At 38.6% G+C, this 24,492-nt stretch overlaps 1 protein-coding gene and 1 long non-coding RNA gene across 7 annotated transcripts in view; one reads left to right on the forward strand and one right to left on the reverse strand.

Moving 5' to 3' along the window:
- The window catches only part of KCNJ6 (potassium inwardly rectifying channel subfamily J member 6), a 164,257-nt gene that overhangs the window by 62,347 nt on the left and 77,418 nt on the right, over nucleotides 1–24,492 (reverse strand). The gene's annotated exons all lie outside the window — the stretch shown is intronic.
- Nucleotides 1–24,492, forward strand: part of LOC308196698 — a 68,295-nt gene that overhangs the window by 41,131 nt on the left and 2,672 nt on the right. The window contains exons 2-6 of one of the 2 annotated variants that reach the window (XR_013952351.1): nucleotides 8,146–8,194; nucleotides 14,010–14,041; nucleotides 14,821–14,856; nucleotides 17,476–17,619; nucleotides 18,962–19,059. This is a non-coding gene — a long non-coding RNA (uncharacterized lncRNA). Of the gene's footprint in view, nucleotides 1–8,145; nucleotides 8,195–14,009; nucleotides 14,042–14,820; nucleotides 14,857–17,475; nucleotides 18,413–18,961; nucleotides 19,060–24,492 lie in introns of those variants that run through there. The other variant, XR_013952352.1, reaches the window with a different exon arrangement.

Consider the following 24,492-nt stretch of genomic DNA (forward strand, 5'->3'; position numbering starts at 1 on the left):
TGGTGTCTTTTAGGAGAGTTGGCACAAGAAACCTCTCTGACATTTCTATGTGACTTTAACATGAGGAGATACATGCAAGTTCCTGCTTTGGATTTACACTGGCTCATATAATTTGCAAGATTACTGGAAAATCTGGCCTCACTCTGAAGGGTTTGCTGATTTCTGAAAGTCTGACATATTCCAATGCTTCTGGAGCTGTTGGGCTCTTACGGATGTGTTTGAACAATGCAGATCAGAGGTGGGTTTAGCATTATCTGTCTTAGCATTATGTTAATAGGAAGTTGTGTGTAAGTTAAGAAACTGGTGCACTGGATTGAGGATTGGCTGCAAAACTTCTCACACATGGATGTGGAAGGCTGTACTCTTAAACACTCCTTGCATACATGTCCTCCCAGAGCACTTCACTGCTTTCATACAGACTCAGAAGCATCTGTATCTCTAGTTTATACTCATTGTCTCTCTTCAAAAGCTATAAAGGAACTTTCATAGTGCAAAACCAAAGAGAAATGCAACTGAGGAAGGATAACATACTGTCAATGTAAATATTTCAATATTGCAAGGAGAGCAAGGATTTACAACATCCTATTCCTACTATGGAGACAAGTAAAAAGATCCTCTTAGGATCTTTCTGCTGGTGGTTTATATAGTCCTGAATATTTTGATAAAATTGTGTAAAAGTAACAAATTATTCCCTCATTTTAATGGCCATGTTAATATTTATTTTTAATAGATCCACTTTGATGAGGACAATCAGACTTTCTGCTAGTTGCAAATTCTAGGGAAACTTCTTATATGGAAAGGAATATTTGAAGTATTAGATTCTTTGAAAACATTCTGTTTTTTCTGTTGAGCCTTGCAACCACCAATATGAGACGAATGTGCCGCTCAGTCTGTTGATTAGGGTTATTACTAGCATTTACTTACAATCTATGGTTTCTTCTGTTTATGTATTGGTGGATGTATGGTAGTCCTTTGGAGTGGAAAAATGAGATGCTCTGAAAATGGAGAGAGCCTGTTATAGATGAAGGGTTTCAAAGAGGTAAAAACCATAAGTAGAGTTTAATAGATGTGAGACATAATAATATGTTAGTTGCAATGGAATAAATCAGCAAAGAATTCTCAGGTTGTGTGCTGGGATTTGTTTTTTATTTCTTTTCACTAGGCTTTTCATCTTCAATAACTTTTCTGTCTAAAATAAAAGAGAAATATAATTGATTTCCAAGTTGCACTGGGATGCCTCTGAATGTAAAGGCAATCTGCATGTTCTGTTTTTCTTTTCTCTTGTCATTTTTCTTTGTATTTTTATAGCTCCTTCTATTTTTAGAGCTATGTAGCACAGGTTTTAGTTACAGAAATAGTGGAAATCGATAACATCTTAGTGTCTTATATTTTCATGGTCTTTTCTGAATTTTGCACTATTTCCAAAAGAGTTGTCAAGGTACCGGTCATCCTAATGTAATTTATCAGTAAAAGCACCCTGAACATTTTAAGTTATCAGATGGTAAACTCTCCTCACCAAACATGCTAAATACTTCAGCAGCTATTCAGCTTTGTACTTGTGGGCAAAAGTAGAGCTTTGAAAGACTCTTAAATGTCTGGACTGTAGATGGTGTAAATCACAGAGGATAAATTAGTAACAGCCAATGAGAAATCGGAGAAGTCACAGCTGAGATATTGGTCTGCCTTTTCAAATACAGTTTACTACCCAGACATTGTCTAAACAATGTCTTTCAGCAGTCAGTACCTGGTATTAATGTAATTATTCATGCCAAGGTAGCTGTTAACAGTATCAATATTACGTCTTCTTTCTATTGTGCAATCTGTCAGCCTGCCATAGCATTTCAGATGAGGCAGTTTGCAGATTTATATTGAGTACTAACCTAGTGCATACACTATAAATCCAGTCACCTCCTCTCAGGTGTACTCTTCTAGGTAATTCTTTTTCAGTAAAAAAGTTCTCCTTTCCCTTCTACAAGCTCTATCTTCTTAATTTACCTTAAATTATTTATTACCTTAAATAATACCTTTTAAACTAAGTCCTCCCCCCAAAAGCTCCAACACTAAGGACACCCTTTTGATTGAAGTTAAACAGAACCATGTGCTGAGAAAGGAAACAAGTGGCCTATGCCATATAGAAGGTAAGAGTTCAGCTACTTGACCTGTGGAGAATATATTAAAAATGGCACTTGGCCATGTGGTTGCTACTGGGACATTGTTGAGCAAAAGTGGCAGTTGTCAACAGCAGCATTTCTGGGGGCAAGGGACAAAGTGTTATGGTCTGAAAATATAGCCCTAAAACTGAAGGTTCCTTTGAATATTAGTGATTTTCCCTTTCCACCTCTCATGTTTCTTCCTTCTCCTTCTCATTTTTAAGCTTTGTCTCAGACCTTAGAGAAGCTAAATCTTTCCTTTTGTGGAATTACAAAGTTAAGCATTTTGGCATTGCTGCAATTTTATTTACTGTGACTATTTTTACTTTAATTTCATGTTGTTATTTTTTCCAGAATCTTTCCTTAAAATTTTGTGTTTTCAAGCACACCCAGTGCTCATCTTCTGTTACAATTTCCAGCACTACCAGACCTAGTTAGCTGTGTAGGTCTATAAACTTTCACTGCAGAACACAGAAAGTAGGCTGCAATTTTCATGGTAAATGGTAAGATTATTCCTGGGAATAAACGTATATTTAGGTGTTAAACCAAAACTTCATCCTATAACTTTGTATTGATTTTGTTTATTTCTTGAATTGGAGGGAAGTGCCTGGGAGAAGGAAGCAGTACAATTACAGTTTCTATTGTCTGAGGAAAATGCAGAGCTTCTTCCACCTAGAAAATTGAGCGCTAGTGTGAATTTAATTATCACACTCTGCTCCCAGGAGCATTCTGTCTGCAGAACAGCCAGGCAGGCCCTTTTCTTTTACTTATTATTATTTTATATTTTTTATTTTTGAGACTGGAGTCTTTATGCTTCCCTGGCTTGCACATTTGAAAGTTAAAATTTTATCGCTGAGTTTAAATGCTATGTGCAGGTACCTACTTTTAAGGCAGAACATTTCTATGTTGTGTCTGTGTTTTCCATTTTGCCCTTCCAAGGGGTTTTAGATAAACAATTTCATTAGAGTTGATTACATACAGGACATACTGCCTTCTGCTCGCTTATTCATGTACTGCTCTGGCTGAGTGTCTTCTGTCCCCTCTAGTGGCTGGACCTGTGATACATGTTTTTAATGCTTCTTTTCTAGTGTTTGGAGCAAACTTCTTGTGTCAGATCTTTGCTGGGACCTTTTCCATTTGTGGAGCATACAGCTGATAAGGAAAGACCAAAATGGAAAATAGATATGGAGCTGAGCAAGAGATATGTCATACAAGGTGCTTTTTATTCAACAAAAAACTAGTGTTCCTCCAAAATTACACCAGAGAGAGCACAGAAGATAATTTCTAGAGAAGAACTTGATGATTTTTTATTCCTTTATTTTCTATTCATATCTCATGACACCATAACATTCATAACATCTCATGACTTCTTGAAACGAACTGGAAAACATTTCAAATTTTTTTTTTCCTGAGATTTTTCTTTCCATTCCACTTTTCTTTGATGAAACGATCCTAGAGAGTTTGCTGCAAATATTCAATATGTTGCATTTCAAATCTGGGCTCTGTTCTCCAGCTGGGACTAGTCATATAAATCTCATGACACTATTGCTGTTCCTGGGGCGGAGGGATAGAAGAAAACAAGGAAGCTCTGAATTTGTCACTAGAGCAGGGAGCCACTGGATTGTGTCTGGGATCCCCAAGCTAGTGCACTTTTGCAGTGCAGAGCAGTCCTCTGTTGCATGGGCACACCAGCCCAGCTCCAGAACCAGCTATTAGCATACTAGTGCAGTCCATTGCCTGAACCCCTAACCAGAGGAAGCCACCTCCTGTTCATGGCAGTCTTGCATGATTTTTTTGTTAAAAAGCTTTGGCTTTGAACACTGGCACTGTTCTGAGAGAGACCAGGTTATTGCAAGATGCTCATGTTACTGCAAGTTAGCCTTAATCTTGTTATGTTTGCCATTTTGTTATGAAGGATGAAGTCTCATCCTTTAGGAAGTGTTTTGCTCTTTCACAGGTATGGTGAGCCGTATTCAGCTTTCTTGGCATGGATATTCAATTCATTTGACACATAATGAAGACTTTTCTGACAAGTGTCTGCAGTCTTTTTATTTAAAAAATTATCCCATTTGCTTTTAGCATACTTTAGCCTCAGGATGCTGTTTAGGAAAAAAAACCCACAACTCTCTAAATTGATATCAGAAGTTAATGCTTACGGACTATTAAAAGGAAAAAAAAACTGCCATTAATTGGGTGGTAAACGGTGATTAAGAAAAGCATGCACAACTCAGTTTTAAATGGATTGTTCAGTATTTAGTAATACCTTGCTGCATTTCTGTTCTTCCTAGTCCTGGGAAGATAAAATGTGTTAAATAAATTACATCAAAGATTTCTGTCCAGCTGTTGTGAGTTCTACAGGACCAAGTATAGAATGCTGTGCATTAGTTTTATGGATAGTGGCACCTAACTACCAGTAGACCTGCATTCACCTCTGCACTGGTTGAGGACCATGTTATCTAAATCCCAAACTATAGGCTGAAGATTTCAAGTAAAATCTAGCAAGTTAATGCAAAGTTTAATTTAAACAATATTAACTTTCATTAGTAGAACTTTATCAAAGCATCTTGACAATGGATTTTCTTTTTCCTAGTGTATAAAGATGCAGAAACACAGAAGGAGATGAATTAGATGTCCAGCAGCAAAATCTATTAACAGATTTGCTCTGTTAATCCAGTTTTCCAAAAAAAGTTTTATTTTTTTTTCTGTTAACGATTTAGCAAATAATGAGATTGAGTCTCTTCTCAGTACTGAGCAAACACCAACATAATCAACTCCCACTTTGATTAAGTCCAAAGAAAACCTATTAGATTTATTTTTTTTCTCCCCAGTACAGTAAAAATAACTTCTCAGGAGTACTTTGACTGCTTTTGCTGCTTGCAAAAAGAGACAGACTCCTTATCTGGGCTGAGTCACAGAAACCTGAATATATTCCTACCTGATAACCCCATCTAGACTGATTTTCATTCATTCTATAATATCCATTAGATGGCTTATTGCAAAATCTAGTAGAAATGCTTTGTAAAGGTTTGTTATCAAGCATGCTTGGCTTGCATCTGAAATAAGTGCTTATTAGGTAACCAGTCACCTCCAAGGTGCATCCTTAAATTTTAACGAGCTCAAAGTAAAAACGTAGTAATAAGATTTTGAAATTGTTAATCTACAAAAGTGAATTAATGCTTTTAATCATGCCTTTAGTTTTGCTACCCAGTTGTCTTAAAAAATCAAGAAAACTTCTTTGTAGTATATTTTATCATGCATTGGATCTTGGCAGGCAGGTGTAATTCACTTGGGACTCCTATCAAAATACACATTTAAAATAAACTGGTTGCTATCAAAGCTGTAAATTAACAGGCTTAACAAAACTAGATACCACAGATTCCATGGAAACCAAAGTACCTGACTGAGTCAACAGAGATGTAAAGTCAAATGCATGTTTCTGCCTTTTGATTGTCTCTCCCAAGTAATTTCCAGAGCAATTAAGGTTATACCTGCAGTCTTTGGGGGCCTTTAAGTTAGCTACAATTTGCAAGGTTTAAAAAACTATGAAAAAAAACAACAACCAAACAAAAAAACCCAAACCACAACCAAACCCCTAAGAGTGTGAGAGCTTTAAAAAATATTGTAACATTGAAAATGTTTGAAGCTTTTTTTTTCAATTCTTTTTCTGTACTAGCATAGAAATAATTTCCTGATCATTAGCAGGGCTTCATCTGCTGCCTGCCAGCATTTGAATCACAAAATACATGATTCTTCCTGACCGAGGGCACAGTCCTGCAGTCCAGCCCTCCACATGGAATGCACTACAGCTGCAGTGGGAGTTAGATGCCTTGCTCTGATTTGCTATAGGCTAAACACTCTTCCATGGTGGGTCAGAAGGGCTCTGGAAATCAGCTAAGTTTCCCAGAATGTGCTTTCATTTCCCAAGAGAAGTAATCTAAATCTGGATGCAATAGATGTGTGGTATGAAATTGCAATGTGCAAGACACTTGCGGTATTTGTGCACCTTTGCAAATATAAACTTGAACCTAAGACTGTTTAAAGACTTGAGGTCAAGCTGGCCAGGAAGCAATTGGTATTTTATGATAGCTTCTGCAATTTTTGTGACCACTTCGAAGGTTCTGAAGTTTTCCTTCTGCATTGAAGGAGAACCAAACCCTTAAGAATGTGTTTTATAAAATTAATCAGTGGAAAACCTTCATTTTTGTCTAGGAAGGATCAGATTTTTCAGCTTTACTTCCTTTCTGCAATCCCTCTGAACTGATGGCCCAGTGTGCAGTCTTAGAAACTCCCCTCCAGTGCTAATTTCCCTGAAATTGGAACCCACCTTACTATGCATTTTGACTCTTCAAGAAAAAGCTTTCTCAAGGAATTTCTTTGTCAGAACCACTCCAACAACCTCTTTGGGTGCCTGGCCCCTGCTCCCCTATCAAGCTATGCGTAGAAGTGTTGTAAGAACCTGATGGATTTTTGGACTTTCCTCTGTCTCGCGTCATGCCACTTTACACAGAGCACAAAGCCACCAGAGGAAATATAAGGTACCATAAATATTTTGTTCAAATTGTATAGAAGCTGTTGAAGTTTTGCAAAACTGCTGAGCCAACCTGGACTCTGGGAGACAAAGGAGAAGTCAGGAGGGTGAGGAGCAAGACATATACTTCACTGAGAGCAGTGAAAAATATTTCCACAGCTTTACTGTGCCTATGTTATTTTTTTTCCTATATTTAATCAAACTGCTACTAACATCAAGCTGTTTTGTCTTTTCACATGAGAAGTGGCATATTGTAGCACAATTCTGAAAAATAGCCAAAGTCTATATGAGATGAAGCTGTGTCTAGAACAGCTTCTTCTATCCAGGAACTGACAGATGTTGTGCCCTACATCAAGACTAAAATAACTGCTGGGGATCAGGGGAGTGAAGGAACTATTTTTCTGGGATGAGCAGGCTAATACGTCAGGGCGTTGAGGTTTTCTGGGTTACTTCTGATATAAGAATGCACTAATGTGACTATTAAGCACTGAGCCGTCTTTGATCTGTGAATCAGTCATTCAGTATTCTTGGCCCAATGAGGGCACATCTGTTCCTCTTTGATCCATGGAGCAGACTCTGATCTGATAATCTGCTTTCCCCAGGGCGTGTGGCTGGTCACAATCTGTTAGGTGGACACAAGATAGTTGCCTTAGCAAAGACTAGGAACTTTTTAAAATACAGGAAGTTTATTGGACAACAGATAAGTTTGTCAGTCTCATTTGCTGCTGAGACTACCTAGACAGCTATGGTGTGTGCCGTACATTAGGCATGATCTAAAATTTCAAGTTCATGTTTTTGGGTGACGTGCAAAGTACAGATCAGTCTCTTTTCTCTTGTAGCTGGTGTATGGTGTTATAAAGTGCAGCACTACTACTTCACCTTGGTCACATCTGCTCTTTCAATGCATTCACTCTGGGACTTGCTGGCACCTGTCATTCCACCCCGGATGACAACATTCGGATGGCTTGACCTGTTGTCTTTTGACTGTTACCCAAACAGGCATGATCCCATTGCGCTGTGCTGCCTTGTCCATCTCTCCTCATGCTGTTCACCTTTCTCCACCCCCAAATAGTCCCTTTTGTCTGCTTCTAGGGAAAAAATAGCAGTTGTGATAAGTAAAGCCTCTCCATATTTGTTTTGCTTGGTCCTACCCTTCAGTGAAGAGGGGATGATTTAAGGGTTGTTTGTAGCCTGAAATAAAACAGTAGTAGTTGCTGATTTTTATTGCTTGTACTGCAATGATTCAATGTATTAGGATGAAATACTATTTAGAGTAATGAAAGGAGAGGATACTTCAGTGACAGCATTGATTTTCATCTAACATAGAATGATATCTAATGCCGGCACAATGCAAATCACAGCCAAATGAGATTTTCACTCACTGCAACAGAAAATTATTAAAATGCAGTACTCAGTAAATGCATTAACATATGGTGATACAACTGTGATTCTGTCTGCACTCCACAGGGCTCATGGAGAACATGCTAAACTCTCCCCTCCCCCAGTAGAAGAACAAGTAAGTAAAGTGTGCTCCTGTTTCAAACTCATGTTAAATTCCAATTCTGACTGTGACTCCAGTTGCCTAGGGTCAAAACTGGATCTTTCACATTTATTTTAATTTCCTTTGGATGCTTCTTGGAAACATGTTCCATAGCCAAACTTCACCAGCCATCCAGGGAGGTGGTGGAGTCACCGTCTCTGGGGGTGTTTAAGGTTGGAAAAGGTTGGACATGGTACTTAGGGACATGGTTTAGTGGCTGCTATTGGTGGTAGGAGTGTGGTTGGACTAGATGACCTTGAAGGCCTTTTCCAACCTTAATGATTCTATGATTCTATGGTAAACACAGTTTGCAAAACTAAATAAAGACCCTCCACGACTTCACAGGAAAGACTGACCTAAAGGTTATTTCAGTTCATTCAGTGGTAATTCATGGAAGGAATTAAAAAGACGTAATATTAATCAGGACAGAAGTAACCATACAACCAGAATAGTCCTGATGCTTGTCTTCCAGTCTCATACTTCAGGTACAAATAAGACTCCTAAATGAGATTCCTCTTCTGATTGAGACAAAGCAAAGAAATGCTGCAGCTGGTGAAAGAGATTCTCAATTTTTGGCTTCTCTACTGAGAAGTAGGTACAATTTTGAACATAAGTGTTTTCTGGAATCTGGAAAAATGTATGTGTTTTTGTATTCTAGAGAACTGTGAAGAAAGGTGGAGGGGTTCAATGTGGTTTTGGTAATTCACCAAAGCCTCAGAAATGTCCTGGGTTCTTTATGTTTAATTTCAAATTTCTGGTAGACTCAAGTTCTGGTTGAATCTGTACAATCCCTGTAATCATGAGTAACAGTCATTTAGACTCTTAGTCTTAGCTTACAAGGAACACACAAGAAAAAAATGCCCAGAAAGAAAGTAGGACAATAAAAAGAAACAATTCTGAGAGTCATAAGAGCAGAAAAATTAAGAAAAGGTTTTCTTGCTTCCTGAAGTTCCAATCTTAGGGCTTCCTAAAAGAAATACAAATAAAAGAACGTATCTCCTTCCTTTCTAGCAAAACCAGTCTGCATCCTAATCTGTCAGGGTTTCCAACAGATGCCTCAGCTTTAAAAAAAAAAAAAAAAGCCTTTTGAAAACCAAAAATTAACTTTTATCATGCCACATTACAAGACAGATATTTTGAAGTTTTAGGTCTTCCAGCCATAGAATGCTTTTTAGGGGAAATCTCTCTTGTGCACATTGGTAGTTCATTGCACAGCTGGAGCGCTTTTGGCAAATGAAAGGGCTATAATGACATTGCTGGAGTTTTGTGTTGCCTACCTCTCTGTAACAACTGGCACAAAGCAGCTCTGAGAGCTCTCCTGCTGCATGAGGATTTGCAGACTGCTGGGGGAACAGGGAGCTCCAAAAAGATAGCTGAGAGGGAGGAAAACTGATCCAAGAGAAGGCACTGAACCACTGCAAGTGGATTTCCCCCTAGGAGAAGTGAGGGCAGGGACCTGGTAAGAATATAATTACAGGACATTTGCTTCCACACATGGATACCACTGAGAGCAAACTCATGGCTGTCCTTATCGCTGAAGGTGCAGATAGGATACCACCACCTGATGGGGTGTTAGAAGTGCCCTGCCCTGCTGCTGGGGCCAAGAGGGCCACAGCTGTGATACCTATGTGGCTGAGGATATTTTCCATACTTGGGGGGTAACAACCACATCAGCTACCAGGTGTGGGTTCCCCTAGAGCAGCTTTTGTGCTGCATTAGATGCCTTCTCCTCACAATACTTAGAGTGTGGTGCAATGAATAATAAACCCCATATTACTGTGGAATTGTGACTATACCACAACTGACCTTTAAATCATTGAGCCTAACTTAATGATGGAGTAAGATGTAAGTAACTCTGTCAGTGTTAGAATGTGTGTTAAGGTGAGGTAAGTGTGGGTTAAAATCTGTCGTTCTCAAGAGGTCTGAGAAAATAAAATAGCATAAGGAATGAATCTCTGGCTGGTAGATACTGTCTTCACTAGAGCCTTGTTGATGTATATTAGCTGGAGATCTGATGTAAGGCATGCTGCTAAAAGTACTGTGGGAAGACAAAAATAAGATTTCAAGTGAGGAGAATGCTCCACGCTTGTAATTTAAATAATAACTACATATGCTTTTACTAATGCCGCTTTTTTTTTTTTTTCCTGATCGTTAAAGTTGTCTAGATCAAAATTCCTTGTGGGCCATCAGCATAATTGCATCAAATAATAAAGCTGGAGAAAAAGTCTATAGTCATAACAGAATGTCAAAGAGTAAAATGGTAACAGAGCCATTAAAGCCCATGCCAGACAATCAGAAGCTATTTCCATTGAATTTTAACTCACACTGGGACCAGAAATATGCTGAAACACCCGCTTTTTGCCACTAAAGTGAGTGTAAGTTCCTGCACTGTCAGATTTGCTGCCTTTGTTGTGCAGTAGGTTGCTGTGCTGAAAGTGCTTTTTTAGCACAATTAAAAAAAAATAGACAACCAATTGGAATTCTGGCTCTTTTTAGGTACTAGCTGGTATACACCTTCATTTTCTGCATAAACCCTTTGATATTTTTGCTTCTGAAAAAGATTTTTTCCATGTTTTCATTGCTTGTATGTAGAGTATATAGAAGATGATTTACATAGTAAGGATTTCTGGAGGATTTGCCTTCAAAATCTACCAATACTAGTTTTAAATATTGCCTGGATTCAGAGAAATAAATATATTGATCTTTTTTTTTTCCTTTTTTTTTTTTAAATATTCTTTTTTTTTTCTTCTTCTCTCTCTTCTGTGATAAAGGAGGATAAAATAAGGTTTCCCTGTAAGAGGGATACTTTGAGTATACCAAGGGAAACATGATAAGGACACCACCTTGTCTTCAAATAAGCTGAAGAAACAATTCAATTCATGGCATAAACAAAGTTTCTAGCAGGAACAAATGAAGCAGTCATTTTTAATTCTGCATCTGCCAGATGCTATCATGAAATATGTACTTTGTTTTATTGAGAAGGGATATTACATTGTTTGAAAAAGTAGCTTGATTCTGTTGGAATCCAGTCTGTATTTTGGAAATGGATGAGAAGAACCTGCCTTTTATCACAGATGACCAGACCCTTGTGTACCTCACCTCAGCAGAAGACATAACATCTCTATACCAGAAAAACCCCCCATGAAAAACTTTTCACAAATTGCTCAGATTTCTACTGCTGAGCGGTGCCAAGACTACAAAGAGAATTAAAGTAAAACTTCACATCTTCCATGATGACAGCCTCCAGGTATTAGCCACTGACAGTATGATACTCATAAACACAATAGACTGAAAGCATCTTGAACGCTCTGTCTTTAATTTCAGCAAGGACAGTTGTGAAGAGCAAGTCTCCAGAGACGAATGTTGAACATTGCTTGCTAGGTATCTCTTTGGGGTGTAGTCTAAACGTTTCTTGCTTATTCATATGAGGAGTTTTGGATTGTGATAAAAAATGATTCTCTTTCACCAGCTGCTCTGAGTCTTCCTGGCTAAGGTGCCAACTCAGTCTCTTGATGATGCCTGTATTTTTTTCAAAATTGGTATCCTGATTACTATAAAGTGCCTCTGATCCCTCTTCCTGCTTTGTGTTGGGCTGCAATACACAGTTTACACAATGGCAGTTGCCTGTCAGAGATTACGTGCATCCATGCACACAGTTAACGTAAGCTGGCTGCACTTCACCTGTTTGCCCCTGAATACGACCTCCTTCTCCAGCTGTACAAGCCTGCAGGTAACAGATAGCTACCAGAAAAGCATTTTCCCATCAGGAAGCAGGTCAGCAGCTGCAAACCAAGACATTTGCTCAGCAGATCTTTCTAGTGCAGATACAGTTCTCATGGCTTTTAGCTTGATTTACGCAATCTGGGAGAGGGCTGGGGACTCTGCTCCAGCAAGATTTGGGCTCTGTGGTTGGCAGGGCCGGGACACCATTTGTTGAGTGAGAGATGGAGGGTTGCTCTGCCCCAGCAGGATTGTATTATATGGGACTGGCATGCTGTACAGTACAGTATGGTGGTGAGGACTGAAAACCCCTTCCAAAAGCATGTGCTGACTACCTTTTAAGGGTTTTGTTGTTCTTGTTTTCCTCCATGTGCCAACTGCCTGACCTAACGCACAGATTTCCCTTTGACGTGGAGAACTGTTTGCTGAATAACACAACTTCATCCTTCACTTCCTGGCTGTCTGCTTGCCTTCCCACACCTCTTTTCTAACAAAACATACATTCTTCTCTTCTTTTGTGCCCAGATCTGCATACGTATTCTTTGATTGCTAAAACTTTCCTGCATTAATTAGTTTGATCAGTTCCCAGATATTTATTTGCATCTATATTTACATCCCAGCAGTCCTCCCCCCACTTCTGTAAAAACATAAATATTTGAAGCAGAAACCCATGAATGTAATTTTCCTACTTTTGGTGTTTTTAAGAAGTACTTCAAATATTGCAATGTGGTGGAAAACCAAAAAACAGCAGAACCCACACTAAGATGTAGCATTATTACTTGTGCGTTAACAGAAAAGAACTACACTGTTTCTAACTTCAAACGGAGTTTAGTGTTATGCTCCTTCAGCATATGGAGGGGTTGTTTGATGCAGACTTGATCAGGATTCTCTTGGGATCCATTCCACATCCTGCCCATTTGTTTCCTTAGACAGATATTACACACAATCCCCCTCCCTTCCCTCTGGAAATGGCTCATTGCCCTCTGTCTGAACTGCTTTACGAGGACAGTGGTAGGGAGCGTGTGGTGATGATGACGAAGACAGCGCTGCATGCCAAACAATGGATGGTTCCTATAGGGGAAAAAGCAGTCTGCAGACATCCTGCCTCCGAGTCTGACATTAGAGGCAGCTTTTCTCCTTATCTCTCAGCACTTACAAATATGCTGTTAGGCATATCTTTTGCGCGAAGTGCTGGGTTTGAAAGCTGAGACAGGTGCAAGGAAGGATGAGATGCATGGGCAATTTAGGAGGTACAGTATATGTGGGTACAAAAAGAAACAGTTCAGCAAAGAAGCTGGCTTTCTATTCTGGGGTTTTGTTGCTTTTTTGTGTCTCCTTCATTCTGAGATAGTACTCAGATGTATTTCTTCTTTGTTCTTAATAGTGGCAACTTTCTTCTGGGCTTGCATAGAAATCAGAATCAGGAAACAGGAAGAAATTATGGGACTGGCAAGTCTGTGAGCCATAAGAGAAATCTAAACAGAAAGAAGTTACTTATTTTTAACAGGGTGGGAAATTGTTCCTTAGGTTACTCCCACATGGGAGGTAAGGTGACTCCAGATTGCCTGCAGAAGGAAATTATATCCTAATAGATCGACTCATATAATTGGGGACAAAAACAAACAAACAAACAAATATACATTTAGGCAGAAGAGTTCTTTTTTAGTTGGGAAATGGAGTGTAGGAGGAATACATTAGCAAATTAATAACCTCTCTAAAAGGGTAACTGGATGAAATTTTCTTGCAGGTGTTATACAGAGCTTTTGGTCTCTTCTGGCCTTAAAAACTGTAGAGAAAGTAGGGAAAAAAATTCACCTTCCAGCAGAGAAGAGCTTATATTCCTTGTTGACATGGGTTTATTGAAGATGGTAAGAACAGCAGAGCTGTAGCATGACCTGTTCAGCACATGTGTTTTCAAGATGGCCTTGTTGTACAGCAAGATCCCCACCTTGATTGCCTTGGTCCCACTGAACTGCCCCAGCCCCTACCAGTGCCTGAATGATACAGATCTATACAACTACACAATTTTCCTTTTTTTGTGGCAACTTTTTGTTTGTTTTGCCTTTTCCAGGTTTGTTGGAGAGTTTTCTTTAATGTCAAGAGGTGGGTGTCTGATTTTTTTTTTTTTTTAATTTTACTCATGTGATGAGTCACATGAAGCCTCTTCACTCTGTTCTTTTCTTTGCTGTCTTTGTTACCAGTCCTCAGCCTGAAAATGCTATAGTGCAAGCAAGACCCTGGATGGGTTTGTAAGATACAAGAAACCAGTCTGTGAGAATTATCTTATGGTGAGACGGGGTGACTTCTGCATGCTCTTCATGAGCTTTGACTCTTGCTTTTAGCAAGAGAGTTGCAGTTATTCGAGCCTTAGTCTAGTCTTATTCCTTCACCATTCCTTCAGCAGGCTTGATCGAAGAGGAAATATCTATATTTTGTTGTGGTTTTGCTATGTAATTTTTCTCATAGTGGTTATCTGATGACATATGGCATCCTGATGTTTCACGTGATGTACTTTTAATATGAAGATAATGAATGCTAGCTGAAGGATCGGGATATGCAGAGTAGAGTCATGGCCAAGCACACTCTGACTTGGTTTGGAACATGATTTCATACTGTTCTCATATACAGTTCAGAAGTATTTATCAGAATATGTATATCTAGCTCCAGAGTGAAGGATTCAGTATTTATCCTCAATATTTTCTAGACTACTTCTTGCTTGGATCTTGCATAAATGTGGATACCACAGCTAAAACACCTAATTTTAGATTTTAGTGTTCACAGGCCCCTTGTATGGTCAAAGGAGAGAGTTCAGTACCATCCAGGGATGATATGGCCTATATGACTGGATAATCTTTTATTGTATTGTATTCCTTTCTCTACAGAAGATGACCATGTTTCTTCTAATGCAGCCCCCTCAGGTAGGTGTCTAAAGCTATGTATGACTAACGCAGGTCTAAGAGCTTTGATTTTATAATCTACCCTGCCTAGGTAGCGTGATCTCCTTGCCTTGTACTCTCTCATGCCTTGGTGAATTCAGCAAAGGTTGACATGGATGCAGGGGCCAACATGAACAGAAATGGTTGCAGGATCATTGCCCAACTTATTCTTGACATAGGGAGAAAAAATATATTTAGTGAGAGGAGGAAAGAGGATACAAAAAAATACATGGCTTTAGTGTAATGTAACCAATTATTTTAGAATATAATTGAGCCATTAATTGGGCCTGGGTGTTAACCGAGAAAGAGATATATTCTTTAATAATATAAAGTAATTATCTACTGCCATTTCTCTTTTTGCTGCCATGCTTTCAAGCCTGGCTCAATTATCCATTATTCCACACAGTCTATTACTAAGGTCAGCCTCTGCAACAATGTGCAAATTTCTGTCAGTTTTCTTTTGTCTTACTGTGGCTCTGTAGCAAAACCCATGAGAAAGTCAGTAATTCTGTTTGCTGAGCTGTGGGTAAATGGTTTGCAAGAGACAGTGTAAAGCCACATTAACAACAAGGATAAAACAAAACACTGAATATCTTCCAGTCAAGTGAACATTATACATATCTGTGCACTGAATTAGACAGGACCCATAGAAACAAGAAATAGTGTTGTTGAGTAATGAAATGCTCTTCCATAATGTATATATTCAAGGAGTGGGAATATGAAGTTTTTCTGAATAAGCACATTTCCTAATTTCTTTCCTTCCTGCCACATCCAGTAAAATGTTTTGTCTGAAGTCCATAACTCTCTGTATTTGCCTGGCTGCTACACTAAAGCTTAGGACAGGAACCCCCAATATTTTCTTGCCCCTGGGCAAGTAGCTATGTCATATTTTCTCACTCCTTAATGCTAGTAACTATTATCCTTTCTGATAACTTCATAGATTTTAAAACTCAGCTGTTTCAAATTATGAATAAATCACCAAGTTAGAGTGGAAAATCCAATTTCCATGTCTTTACTGTGCTCCTAAATTAACTGATCCCAACCTTTCCTTCACGATCCTTTGAACTGCCTTCTGACAGGGAGTAGCTGAGAGTGGATTCCCGTAACCAGGCCTTCTGGAAATGCAATGAGATCTCCTTCAGAAAGGAAGGGCACTGTCAGTGCAGCTGACTTTCTTAACAACACTTGCGGGGGTGTTTTATTATTCAGTTTATTCAAAGCACGATTAACATTCTAAAAATTGTTCTAAACAATAATGAGTTCAATCTAGACAATGTGCAAAAGCCAGAATTCAAATTTTCAAAGAAATACCCACAAAGAATATTTAAATGAGTAGTCACACTGCATTTATCCTCAAGATACCTAACAAAAACAAAGCTATCATATTAATAGGTAAGTTTGCCATTAGCTTTGCATTTCATTCTTTTTACTTATGCATTAATTGCTTTTGTCTGATAGGAATTGTTCTGAAGGAAGAAAATGATTTTTTGATGTGTAAGGTGTGTTAATATGTAAATATGACAAATATGCAGGGAACATGGGAAGAAGGATGAAGTGAAAAATTTCATGTGATGGGACATTGAGTTAGAATACAAATTGCCATAAGAAGTGAGTTTTCTTTTCTCTTACAGAAATGGGAGAGATGATGATAATAAGCTATTGTTACATGTGCTGAATGCATTTAATACTTTTAATTAGGATGAATAGGCAGATGCTAGAATTTTCCTAATGGGTCTGCATATTGCTCCTTGTCATTTTCCTATAAAAATAACTGTTTTCTGTGCGAGAATCACTGCAGATTTATTTGCCATGCTGATTCGCTTCACTCCTTTGGGCTTTCCTGATTTTTTTTTTCCCCTGTCATTTTCAGGCATTAAACAGTATTTAATCAATGTAAGAAAATGCCCAAGGCTTCATAAATGTGGCTTTGCTCTTCTAATGGTTGCCCTTTTATAATGAAGCAGATTCAATTATAGCACCTCTTCAAAATGTTCAAGGGATCTGGGCTGCTCTTGTGCTTTCAGGCTTCCCACAGTGCTGTCACTCAGGGAGCATGGTCTCGTGATGGCATGCTAGTGAGAGCTTTGCATTCTCCTCATTTGCTTTTGGGATTGCCAACAAGCTAAATTAACAAATGTGTGGCAGAAAATGAAAATGAAATTGTAGTAATCTAGAATGTCAAGATGTATAGTGATTTGTTTTTCTTGGGAAAAGTATCTATTCCCTATTTTACAAAGGAAGGAAACAAACAAAAAAGGCTGCATCCTCTTTTTCCAAGGAAGCTACAACTTAAAACATCATGGGTCTTTTTATGAACAGGTTGTTTAAGGCCACTTATTACTGAATATGGAGTGGGGTGTAGCTTTTTCTCTCCCTTTTCTTTCACTTAACTCAAATAATGCATAGCACAAATATTACTTACCACACATAGAGCAAAGTGTACTGCAGAGTGCCCTGCAGGGACCTTTCCCTTCTGGAACTACCCTGCAGTAAAATAGGAGAAGGGAGAAGACAAGACCTAGGCAGCTTCGTGTTGGCAGAAGTCTGTGGTAGTGCAAGAGGAAATAAAACTGAGCTGATTATCTCTTTGGTTGCCTGCAGGTTTTTATGGTACCCAGATGGAAGACTGTCCAAGGAACTGGGAAAGATGAAGGAGGTGGTGGACAGAAGATTCAGACTGAAAAAAACCCTGCTAGTGAGGAAGTGGGATTTTGATACTTTCAACTTCTGATAAAACAGTATTTGGTAATTTTCTAGTTTTGAAGTACATTCACCATTGTAGCAGAAGGTACCTTGCCATTACATGTTAACTTAACAGAAGACACAAGCACCATTTGAAGCAAGAGAACGTATCTTGCATACTTTCAGATGTAATTTGAAGGTTTGTGCAGAATTGTCCTGCAATAAGAGTTTAATTACAGGCTTAGTTCATATGGGTATGGGATGGACCCTGCTGGTTTCTGCTCCTTTAGAGGGCTTCATAGGGACCCCGTTTTGTGGAAAGAACTATGTTAAGAAAGACTGTGCTGGGTAAGAGAGAGGAAGCGTCACCATGGGTCTCACACTTTCTGTATGTCAAATATCATTTGATTTCCTTAGAAAGTTTTCTGACGCCTCTTCTGCCATATTGTGCCTGGCAGGAATGTTGCTCTGTTCACTTGATGATTCTGTTGCCAATGAGCAGTTGTCACTGATAGCTCCTATAGCTTCTTTAATAAGATTTTGTTTTGTGTTATTTTGACAGTTCATCATCTTCTTGGTGGATTACATAGGAATTTACATATTAGTTTTACTTGTTTCTGAGGACAGAAATAGTGTTGCAAGAATTTTGTTCTGAAGTTGGCTTGAGAGGTTTTTATCTCGACGTAACTTATCAGTTTCTCATCCACAATGACAACAGTTGAAATATATATATTGGTTAACAATTGAAAGAACCATGTCTGTAAGGAATAATAATGAGAGCAAAAATTTTATGTGTACAAGTAGCACAAGGAACAGACTGTTATACCATATTTTCCTGTGAAGTTGTTTATTGCTTGCATGTACTCCTAGGGCACATTTAACTTCCTCTGACTGTCAAAGGAAAGGAGCTGAAGATGTGATGTGCAGCAAGGCTGGCCTGCTCTGGGTGAACTTATTGGCTGGTCAAGAGGAATGGATGCATAGTGCAGAAGGGAGAAATTTACCAGGCCTAGGGGACTAGCTTCAGATTTAGAAAAAACTCTCTCTGCTCTTATGAAGACTTTCATGACTATCATTGTCAAAAATGTGTTTTGTTGCACCTAATGATCTATTTCTCTGGGGCAGCTTAGATCACATTGCAACAGTCATTTTTAAGTTGCTCAGATGTATGGGATTATGACTGATACCTGCAGAACATAAGAAAATTTGCTTGATACTCCATGACAAAAACTGCAGCAGAGCTTTTCATCATTTGGAGGAAAATGAGGAGGGAGAAAGAAGGGAGCAAGTGGAGAATGTGAATAATTTAAGCTATTTGACTGATGCTTTCTTGTAGTTCCAGACTGCTAAGTCTGATATAGCTGTTTAATTTCAAAGGCAACTGAACTAAGTTTCCTGTTTGTAGGGCAGAGCTTGGAACCAACAAGACAACAACATGCAAGAGCTAAATGATTGATTTTCTTCCAGGTCAGCACTTAGCACTCTCAGAGTTAAACATTTCCTGTAAGTTATACTTTTAAATCATTCACTGTCTCAATGCACTAGTAATCCTGAAATAGATTAAATGGAAGCCCTTTTGTTGTATCAAACACTTTAGACTCTTTTCCCTTGGGGGAAAAGAAAGGTTTATTTCTTCAAGGAGCCAAAATCTGCATAAGAGAGTTGTGCACAGGTGATGACAGAGCACATACCGGTTTGGATTGATTTCACATGCACACTTACAGCCTGGGGTCAGACCTTACTTCCTCTCCAGTGATGGGTCTAAGGATTGCAAAAGAGAAAATAGTTCTTTAAGAGATCTTCTGTCCCTTCCCTGGAGCCCAGAGCCCGGGGTTATAACTCTTGGTCTTAATTGTTCCTTTCTGCTCTTCAGTGGTCCCCTTACTTGGGACAGAGAAATTATATGATGGATATGAATGGATATGTGTGAGTGAGTAAATGAAAAATAAAAAAAAAAAGCCTTGGAAACAGATGTCAGCCTTCTTCCCTCTGCATCTCCCACATCTGTGACATTTAATTTGAAATGGGGAAGCATCTGTCCAAAAGAGCTGCTTTGAGATGGTCAAACATATCTTTGGTTCTAGAGACTGTAAATTTCCATATTCCCACAACTTTCTCTCAGACACCAGAGCAGGAACTTACATGACCAGGATATTCTTTCATAATGCTGGTAGGCCAAACAACTGTGTCTGGTGTCACACATTGGACAATCACTTCTACATTTTCACTTGTCTGGCAAAAAAAATTATATTCTCCTAGCTTTATATCTCGGTTTTCTTAGTTGTTTTCTGAGTGATGTTTGAGACTCTGAGCAAGCTGCTATACTTTGGCCCCAAAGGATGGGCCACTCATCTTCTCCAAGTTAAAGAATCCTCTTCTAGATACTCTTGGAAAATCTGGAAAAGGGTGCTTGCCTTCTGATAATAAATATTGTGAAGCTGTAGGGGATGGTCTGAACTTCAATCCTTTATTAGAGATAAGTGTAGGGAAGCAAAGGTCTATCAGAATCAAGTCAGCTCCTGCCTGAGAGCATGGCTAATGGCACAGGATCAGGGCCATTGCATTTCCTACTGGAGATGTTAAATATGCCTTGAACAAAATATCAGTTCCCAAACAGCTGAAGTAGTTTATAAATCCACACCTTTTTCTTTTGCCTGGCCCTTTTGTTTGCCTCATTGAGTAAGCCTTCCTTCAGGCTTGGACACTAAAGGAAATAGTTTGCTGCAACTAATGTTCTGTCTACTTACCAGCTATCATATGGACTCCAGACTAAGCTCATGTGCACAGAAATCAGAAACTTAACCTTTCATTTTTTAAATGTGCATCGTATGTGCAAGCAACATATTTAATATAAAGTGGCTGGGTGACAAACACGGAGGAAGGGACTCTTTTCTGAAATCCCAATGTAACAGGAATACGGTATAGTCACAAAATACTCTTCCTTGTTAAGGGGGAAGATAATTTAAGAAACTGATGTTGCATCAGTTCTGTGTCTTATCCCTTAACACTGAGAACTCTGCATCAAGCTGTAATGCAAACTGTATTATTAAGAATTACTCCATAGCTATACACAGCAAGACAGTTATGTCCTGATGCAATATATGTCACTCGAAGAATGTCACACTTTGTTCTCCTCCCTGAAGTAGTTAGAGTTATAAAGAAATTCTGAAGTGTTTTCACATGAAAGAATCCAATCCTAATGAATGGTGACGGGTTCAGCCAGCAGGCTGCAAAACTCCTAAAAGCTTTTGTAAAGGTCTCTTCAGAAAAAGGCTACAAGGAAAGTGAAACACATGGATCTTTCTTGGCTCATGGTGTTGGAGTCTTAGCAACTGGTATATCTCCCTCTGCATTATTAAGGTGAGTTCTCACCACCAAACTTTCTTCATAAGACTTTTCTGTTATGTGGAGAGGTATGTTGTATATGAACAGGAATAGAAATACTTCTTATCTCACTATGGTAAAAAGACACAGTATATAGTATGTGATGCACTGCAACTGTAAAACATTATAAGTAACCAAGAGAACTTTAACAGAGGTATTTTTTCAGAGTTGTTTTTAAAGGTTGTTCTTTTATTATAATCCATATTCAGCACGGCTAGAATATGACACGTTGTAAAGATCTTGTGGGCTGAGTGCACTACACAATCCATAGGCTCTTTTAGTTCCACTACTATATTTCTTTCTCTACAAGCTTCCTACAACAGGTGGGACTTCCCTCACTGGCTTTCCCTTCATAGTCTACAGTCAACTGCAAGGATGGTAGAAGTCAATGATTCTGCTAACTAGTTGCAGACGTGTCTGCAAGTCCTTCATTGACCCTTTTCTTGTTGCTGATCAAAATCTATTCACTGATTCCCTGAATGTTCAGTGTACTTTGGGTCTGATTGTATGTGTTTTCTATCCAGAGGTAGAGACATAGAGAAAGAAGTGACTGCACATAGCGGCTCACAGGTGTAAGGATTGACAATACTGTGCTTTACCAAAGGGAATGTCTAAGCACATTTATCAAGACAAAAAGGCTAATATAGAGTCAAGAAGGAAGCTGCCTTCTAAGTCAAGAGGGCAGCACATGGAAGTCCATTGGTAGAGCAGGAAAACAGCAATATGCCATGGTATTCTCTGCATAGATAAAAACTCCGAGCAGGAAGACTTACTGAGCTGGGCCACTATCTTTAAAATATTGCAATTCCTAGAATAACATAATCTTATTTCCTTATGATCATTAGTTGAACAAACAGATGTTCAGAGACAGTTTATTGAAGGTAAGATGTACATATAGTTCAAAGGGTCATGAGGCTTGCTAGACAAGCTGTGGGTCCCATGACATGACAGACCCTCTCTGTTAGGCATGTTTCTATGTTTTCTTAGTGTTCATCCTTTTTAGTGTTTCTAACAATGAGAAAATCCCAACAAATGGAGCTCACGTGCAGTTATTCCATCAAAACAAACTATATTTTTAAAACTTATTAAGACCCTTAGAAGCCAACCTCATTTTTTTTTAATAATTAATAAAAGAGCTTAGTTGCATTAGATGTAACTACTTGATTTCTTTCTTTTGTCATCTTCCCACTTGTAGCTCCTTTTTCTATCACAATAAATGACAATAAAAATAAATGACTGGAAAGCATGTAGACATGTCTCTAAATGTCCTACCTAGGAAAGAGTAAATTATAGGGACTATTTTCACTTGTCCACAGTTTTCAGAATTCACTGGTTTTTTATTTGGAAGGTGAAGTTGAGTTTTAAAAACTTTTATTTTTTACTTGTAAGGTTGACAGAAGCAAAACCAAGCCTACAGCTAACCCCTACTGTGCATGAGGACACATGCATAGTCCCAAAACCCCCAGGTTGCTTGCTTGAGTGGGTGACAGGTTTTTGATGAGGAAGAATTTCTCATAGATATTACAGGAATGAAATGACCTCTCTTTACTTTTGTAAATCCATTTATTCCTTCACAAATAGTCAATCTGAAGCATGTTTTTGTTGTTGCTATTTTTTTTTTTTGAATTATGCCTATAGAGGCTAGGGTAATTGGCTTGGACTTGCAATCTGAACATGGAAACTTACAGCTGAACTGAATACACGCAGATTTAGGCTTCATCATCTAGGATATTGATCTCCCCATCTTCTTTCTGGAGGAAGCTGGGGCATAGGATCTCCTCCAAGGCTCCCTAGTTCAGAGAATTTAAATTGGATACCTAAACTAACTTATGCAGAAGCCCCAGAAGAAAAGCTTCCTGAAAACATTGGGAGTTAGATGGTGTCACTGATTATTCTGATGTTTCCTAAAATGTTTCCTGGACTATTTCAGGTGGAGGGAAACAGCTTGCATTACTGCAAGAAAAAGATAAAATTAAATTGCTTAATAAGAAAAATGTTTATCTTTTCCAACATTTCCAGTGCTTGATGGTGCTACAATAAAGTTTTCTGTTTGTCCATATTTTATAGAGACAGGAAAATGAGTAGAATCGATTCTGGTAAAGGAACGATAGACCTAAGAGACTAGAGATTCAATTCTCATTTGCTGGTTCATGTATTGTGTTGGGTGAGAGTTAGCTCATTTCATGGAGCAATTTCTTCAAGTCTGGGCTCCAGTGCTCCCACTGTAGAACTTGGTAAGAGAGTTTGACAAGCTTTCAGACCAAGCTATTGCCTACAAGACCATAAAGAATACAAGCGTAAGGAAGAAGGAATACATGTGCATGTATGCTTTAACTAAAAAATGCAAATTAATAAAAGCGCCTTCTTGATGACACAATCCAAATGACATTTAATGAAAGATGATGCATTTTGATGTGGCAGGCTTGGAAAGGATTTCAGTGACAGTTATGAAAACAAGGCACTAAAAACCCCTGTGAGTTACTGATCTGCATATGAGTATCATATGACACTAAAATAGATGAGGATAATCTACCTCCCCAGAGGAGTAATAGTGTTTTGGAAGGTGGACAAAGGAAGAAAGAACACTCTTGATCAGATGGCACAGTTTTTTAATTTCTCTGAAACAGCAGGCAAAGTACTGAGAAGTGTCACAAAGACTATGAAAAAAAAACAAAACGTGATAGTTGCATTTTGTTTCTAAGGACTTTTTTTTCTGAGTGGCTGAATCATTCTCAGCGCTTCAGGAATAACAATTAGATAAGTCTCCCAGGGATCTGAAGTTCTCTTAACATCTCTTGTGTAAGGAATTTGGGAGTGCAGGGCTCTCCCTGGCTATTCTTTTGGAGGGAGCAAGTTACAGTCATTTGGTTTCTGTTTCTAGTTCTGTGCTAACTAACTGGGGGTGGGGGGTTAGGTGGAAGGGCATTCATGCATATCTATCCATGTATATCTATACCTGCATCTATTTATTCATATGCATACATGTATTACATTTCCTGGTAACAACAGGTACAAGATGCATTTAATTCAACAGTTCAGAGTACAGAAATAAAATAAAATGGAAATTATTGATACTATTACCAGTAAAAAGCAAGAGCATATGCTGTATTTTATGTCCACTTTAGAGAAATCATCAAGTTCTTTGGTATATCTGGGACTACATTTTAGAGTTCAAATATATTTGCATTTCATGGCCACCCTTTCCACTGCTGGAGCTGCTCTGCCAAACATCATAAGGCGCTTCAGGGCAAAGTCTGATATGGATCTCTTCTTCTCTATGCCTTTGTGCTACTGTGGTACTTCAAGAGACTGATAACTCTCCTTGTATGAGTGACACATTTCACCCAGCTGCCGAGCACACAGTTCCATCTAGCAAAAAAACTCTGATTTCCTTCAGAAGTATTTTTTACTATGAGCTGACAGTAACAGACAAACGTGGGCTCTTAAAATACTGCATTGTTCTTCTAGCACTGTAGAGTAAAGGTGGTTAGGCTTTATGTGCGCATGCCTGAGGGAGAATGAGAAAAACTCTAGATACTCCTGACATGCCAT

This window comes from Anser brachyrhynchus, assembly GCF_964034855.1.
Source record: "Anser brachyrhynchus genome assembly, chromosome: 1".
Taxonomy (NCBI): Eukaryota; Metazoa; Chordata; class Aves; order Anseriformes; family Anatidae; genus Anser; species Anser brachyrhynchus.